General features: G+C 48.4%; 1 long non-coding RNA gene across 1 annotated transcript in view; it reads left to right on the forward strand.

The window, feature by feature from the left end:
- The window catches only part of LOC136397831 (uncharacterized), a 66,624-nt gene extending 60,851 nt beyond the window's left edge, over positions 1-5,773 (forward strand). Inside the window, exons 2-3 of the long non-coding RNA XR_010749926.1 lie at positions 1,830-1,928; positions 5,665-5,773. This is a non-coding gene — a long non-coding RNA (uncharacterized lncRNA). The remainder of the gene's footprint in view (positions 1-1,829; positions 1,929-5,664) is intronic.
- The last annotated feature ends 227 nt before the right edge of the window (positions 5,774-6,000 follow it).

The following is a 6,000-nucleotide window of genomic DNA, read 5'->3' on the forward strand; positions in this document are numbered from 1 at the left end:
ATGGGCACACTAGGCGTGTGCCCTGGGCCCCAATTTCTGAAGGGCCCCTCAAAACCCCAACTTTACATTTTTTTCTAATGACACCAAGTTCGGTTTCATACGTGCAGTTTTAACATTAATGGTACATAATATATATTTTTATTTATTTAAAAATATGATTAACATGTATTTTTTTTTTTTTTTTTTTTTGCATTTTTCAGAAGCTGGAAACAGGGAGAGACAGTCAGACAGACTCCCGCATGCGCCCGACCGGGATCCACCCGGCACGCCCACCATGGGGCGATGCTCTGCCCACCAGGGGGCGATGCTCTGCCCATCCTGGGCGTCGCCATGTTGCGACCAGAGCCACTCTAGCGCCTGAGGCAGAGGCCACAGAGCCATCCCCAGCGCCCGGGCCATTTTTGCTCCAATGGAGCCTTGGCTGCGGGAGGGGAAGAGAGAGACAGAGAGGAAGGAGCGGCGGAGGGGTGGAGAAGCAAATGGGCACTTCTCCTGTGTGCCCTGGCCGGGAATCGAACCCGGGTCCTCCGCACGCTAGGCCGACGCTCTACCGCTGAGCCAACCGGCCAGGGCTTAACATGTATTTTTATTTTCCCTGTCTCTCTCTCTCTCTCTCTCTTTTAAAGGGGCCTAATATTTTCTTCTGCGCCTGGGGCCTCAACCGACCTTAGTCCGCCTCTAAATTCCATAGCCATCTCTTCTAACTGTCTTTGGACCTGGGAGGAAGCTCAGGACATCATCTGGGCAAACAGGTTATCCTGAAAGTCCTATATGACTCTCCAGCTGGGCCAACAGGGCACAGGGGGAAGAGCCTCAGTTGCCCTAGGATAGACCGTGACCTAGAGTCTGACCTCAACTTGTCAGTAAATAGACAGTGGGCTTCTGGGAACATTTGCTTTTCAGTCTCTTCTGAATTATTTTTAAATGATGCCCCACCCCACCCCCATCACCAGCTGCAATTTTTGTCGATTATCACTATTTGAATAGATGCTGATAAATTTGATCCCCAGCTCACTGTGGCATTTATGATCTGTCTTTCCCTTTTCGATTTCCATGTACTGGAGTGACTGTCTCTCAGTGTGGTTGCCAGTGACTTGTGTTTTTTATGCATGTTTTTGTTTCAGAATAACTGGGAGATGAAACAGGAAGCTCTATGACACATTTGATCGAAAATGACACAGACGAAAAAAATATCAGGACTCGGCCCCCTTCCAGCACCTCTGCTTGCTGCCTGCCCACTGCCCACGGCTGGGTGCAGGTGACAGGTCTGCCCGGGACCTGACTGATGGCAGTGGACTTTAAGGTCCTCTGCATTCGCTGATGATGTGTCTTCAATATTATGGTCATGGTCTAGTCTGGGTCATTTCCTATTTATCTGGCCATCTCTATGTGTCTTAATTCTCTTTTCTTCATTAAGAGCAAAACAAACAAAAAAAAAGTGAATTGTTTGCTTTTAGCTATATTTAAACACTAATGTAAAGGATACCAAATCGTGTTTGAGATTAATTTCTATAAGGCCACAAGTAAACCCTGCCATAACCACACAGATCATTATGACAATCTTTAGAAGGGTGTTGACTTGAATCTCTCTTAACTCCCAGCCTTGTTTGGCCTTCTCTTCTGTCTCTCTATAAAGCCCCTCTTGAATCAGTATTGGTACATGGCATTTGAGGAAAACACTACAAGACGTTTATTTGGAAGGGAGTACACTCTAATATTGACCTGCCAGTGGCGATCTCAATCACCAGCCGTGAGACCTCTGTCCTCTCAGCTGCCTCCCTTTCTCCTTCCGCACATGAATCACCCATTCACTTCTTCACTTCACACAGGTTTCTCTGGGGCCTTCTCTGTGCCATGTTCTGAAGACAAAGTGGTGGATGGGACCAGCTCTGCCGGGTCTCCCCGATTCTTCTCCTGCGTCTGAGTGAGTGAACACTGCCAGGTTTGTTCGTGAAGTGCAGGGGGCTGTGCAGCGATCACGGATGGATAGCACAGGCATTTCATTTAGATGTCCTGACTTCTTAAATTTGAACCTCTGAAAATGGCACCTAAATATTCCTAAAACGGGTAAATGTGAAAGCATTCCTCTGTGGAGTCCCATTCTCTTCCCCAACTGAGCAGATAACTGTCCTGAGGAGATGGCCAAAGAGGCCATTAGAAGTTTCTTCCTACACATCTTGTCTTCACTTTTACACTTAGCAGACATCCAAGAACAATTTAAAATGACTAGGTGTACTATTTACCCTTCTCAGAATTAATTTACTAGTAGACTGTGATGAAAATCTCCAACCCCTCTCTGCATGGCATAGCACATACTGCCATGCCCATCTGGGTCTCAGCCCAGATGTGCCTCCTCAGGGAGGCTCTCTTTGACCACTAGGTCCGGTGGGGATCCCCCCTTCTATTGTCCTGATTGCTCATTTATTAATTAGCCGTCTGCCTCTCATCTGCCCCCAATTTAAGCTCTATAAAGGCAGGTTCTAGCCTATTGTTCCATCTATTCCCTGGCATTCTGTTCATTAATTATGTGTTAACCAGATTCATTGTCTAATTACTTCTCATTGCAACACTGTGGTGTGGGAAGTCCAGCATTCTAACCACTGTTTGGTGGATGAGGAAACTGTACCCATTGCCCTCCAATGCACGAGCATGGTGAATGGAGCAGCCAGGTTGGGAGCCGGGCTCTCACACAGGACCCGTCCAGCAGAAAAACCTGATCACAAACCACATGTTCTCTCAATAATCAGACTCTCATCTAAACCAAGCTTTGCCTTGGTCTTAAACATCCTTAAGTCAAATATTATTTATTTGCATTCCTGGAAGATGAAAGGCAACCATGTGGTGGAGGACGTGTCCATGGGGCATCAGCAGTGCGGGCCCTCGTCCTTGCACTGCCAGCTCTTGCCCCTGGTGAGCCACCTGACTTCTCTGGGGGACCACGTGACATGGTTCCACAGATCCCACCCTGCCCAGGGTTCTTTATGTTTTCCTCTCTACTGGTGCTACTGCTTCTAGCTCTAGGAGAGGAGGAGGCAATGCAGAGCGTGTTGAGGACAGCAAGACAAAGCCCCTGCGAATGCAAGGAGCCCAAGACCAGCTATGGGTTTGTGAACATGCCCCTTGTGGCCTACACAGACCTAAGTCAGCCCCTCTGCCCTGGAACAAGGCAATCTCTTTAGGAAGAATGTCTCCTCCCATCTGGTCACTCCTCATTTGTGCTTTTGAGCATTCCAGAGACTAACCCACTAAGGTATTTATAACCCAGAAGAGCTGGAAGTAAGTCATAGACTCAGGGAGAAGCAGAAACAACTAATGTGGGGTTTGCGGGATAATTAACTCACAAGGTTAACAGGAGAAGGAACTGAAGAGGTTTCACCAAACATTTCTCAATGATTCTGAACCCTGGCCAGATATTTGAATTACCCAGGAGTTATTAAAGATCCAAGGGGCCAGGCTCCCCCAAGGCCAATCACATCAGAATTTGGGCTGCAGGATAGACATCAGTAATTTTTAAAACTTCCCAGGTAATTCCATCATGTAGCCAAGGCTGAGAACTGTTGGCTAGGACTGTATTGTCTGATACAGCAGCTACTAGCCACATGTGTGTCCATTGTAAACTTAAAATATGCCTGGTGTGACCAAGGGTTTGAATTTTTATTGTAATTAATTTAAATGTAAATATGCACTTATGATAGCAGCTGCCGTGATGGGCAGTACACACATAAAACATGCATGTTGTCACCAAAAGTTCTACTGGACAGCTCAATCTAGGGGACCACATGGAGCCTGCAACTATCCAGTGAAATCACAGTATGCCCAAGATTGGGCACCAGCAAGAGAGACATGCTTTCAACGCACTGCCCTATTGGATGGAAAGAACTTAAAATGCCTGGAAAAGTCTAAGGCCCTAACCCTGATCATCTGGCTCTCACCCTCTCGTGCCAGCCGGGCACTGGGTTTGCATCTCTGAAGACTCAGCCCTGGCGCGGGAGCTTTCCGAATGATTACTGAATTACGGTAATCCTGGAATTTAGGACAGTGGGAAGCAGCCTTCCAGGAAAACCTTCTGGAAAAGCAGATTGCCAGGGGAGAGGTGGAGCTGGCAGAGTCCGCCTCTGAGGCAGGTTCACTGAGGTCGCTCAGCAAGCTTAACCAGTTTGGGGTTAAAGCTGGAGAAACAGAAGCCCACGCTGAATCATATTCTGCTTTTTGCTCGCAGACTAGCAGGTTTTATTTTCTTTTTTTGGAGGGAAAGCACCTTACACAAATAATAATACTATTTTGAATTTCAGAGCTTTCCCTTTTCAAAGCACTTTACCTCCTCTAACTTATTTTGTCCTCACAACAAGGCCAGAACTAGGCAGGGAAGGGATTTTCAGTGCCTACCAACCAGGGCAAAAGCTCGATAATGTGGAAAGGGGAGTGAAGTCACTGATGCACCATCCCGGTGTCTGGCCACACCGGGACGCCCGGCACACCTGGGACGAGCACACCCAGCCCGCGTGCTCCTGCCTAGACCCTGATTTAATACGCAGGACTTCCCACTTGCTCTGCCTTGTCTCAGCTTTCTCACTGCCAGCAGATGAGCTCAGGCCATTTTTTCCCAGAGGTTTGTGTGTTTGGCAAATTTGATAAACATGCCTTCCATGTCCCTTCCTCCAACTGATTTTCAAATTGATGAGTGGACAGGACACAGGACAGGGTCCTGTGGCTCTTCATGGAAACATTCAAAGGACACAACCAGTACACACTGGCCACAAACCGACACTGCGACCTGGGAGCCCTCCACCTCACCTAGGTGTGGAATTGCCAAGAATCATTTGAAAGCAGACTTGCAGTGGGAGCAACGCTGATACTCTGTCCACCTGAGACCTCATGGGTGGCCCGCCAGCCCGGCCACCTGCACGGCTGCAGTGAGTACAGAGGCAGCAGGGCTGACATGATGCCAAAATTGACCTCTTTGGGATGGTGTCCTCCGACTGTGAATTCTCCCGGTTACACCATCACCCACCCATCTTTGTATACTAGGACACGATGAGAGGCTTTCAGATGCTTACTGAAAGCAAGACACATTTTCTGGGGCATTCCCCTGATCGACTGTTCTGGTGAAGCTCGTCAAAACAGGAAATGAGGTTAGCATGGAATGACTTTCTCTCAGAGAACTCGCATTGCCTCTGAGAGACCACCACTTTCCTCCCCAACGCTGTGAGCCCGCCGATGCCTCTTCTAGGTTTGCCCGGAAGTCGGAGCGAGTGTGCGCTTCTGTGGCTGTTAGGAGCCATTGCTTCGGAAAATTGGGGTGACCTTTTCTCGTTCTCAGCCCTCTAGACCTTTTCCCTTTCATTCCAGTATCTTGAAGTCATTTCCTCTGAAGTTTGATTCATACATACATCAAGCACCACAAAAGTATGGTTGGGGAAGGCTCCATATGACCCCCAGGGGAAGGAGGTCACACATGAGCTCCCCTCATGGGCTTCAGGTAGCTCCCTCCTCCTGCCGCGTGGTCCATGTGTCACCTCCACACTGGAGATGCTAGCAAGAGGAAACAACTCCCGCGAGATAAAAATTTAATGGGACAGCCCATGTTCCCTCTGTTCCCCATGTCAGTGTCTGGCTAGAAATGCACCATAATGACACAGCTTCTCCTTGCTTCATTCACAGGAGTCCCCAAATGGGGTTCTCTGACTCAGAATTTCACAGTCTGGGCGACCAACAATTTGCTTATCTGTGCTGAACTTTCGGACAAATGTCTCCTCTTCAGCTGTGCTTTGGGATTCAAACGTGCTTTGGGAGTCAACCTGGGGAACACATGGCCTTGACTTCCAGGTGTGTCCAAACACAAGATGTGGATTACCTCCTGGAGAGATGCCTGTTCATGATACTCTCGCTTCTGTAATCACAGGTCCACTTCCCTTTTTACATGCCTTGGCGGAACCTTAGAAGCCACCCTGAGTCCCTAGGCTCTTCTTTCTCCTGACGTCCCTGACCCCTGTCCTGAGG

The sequence above is a fragment of the Saccopteryx leptura genome, chromosome 3 (genome assembly GCF_036850995.1).
Source record: "Saccopteryx leptura isolate mSacLep1 chromosome 3, mSacLep1_pri_phased_curated, whole genome shotgun sequence".
Lineage (NCBI taxonomy): Eukaryota > Metazoa > Chordata > Mammalia > Chiroptera > Emballonuridae > Saccopteryx > Saccopteryx leptura.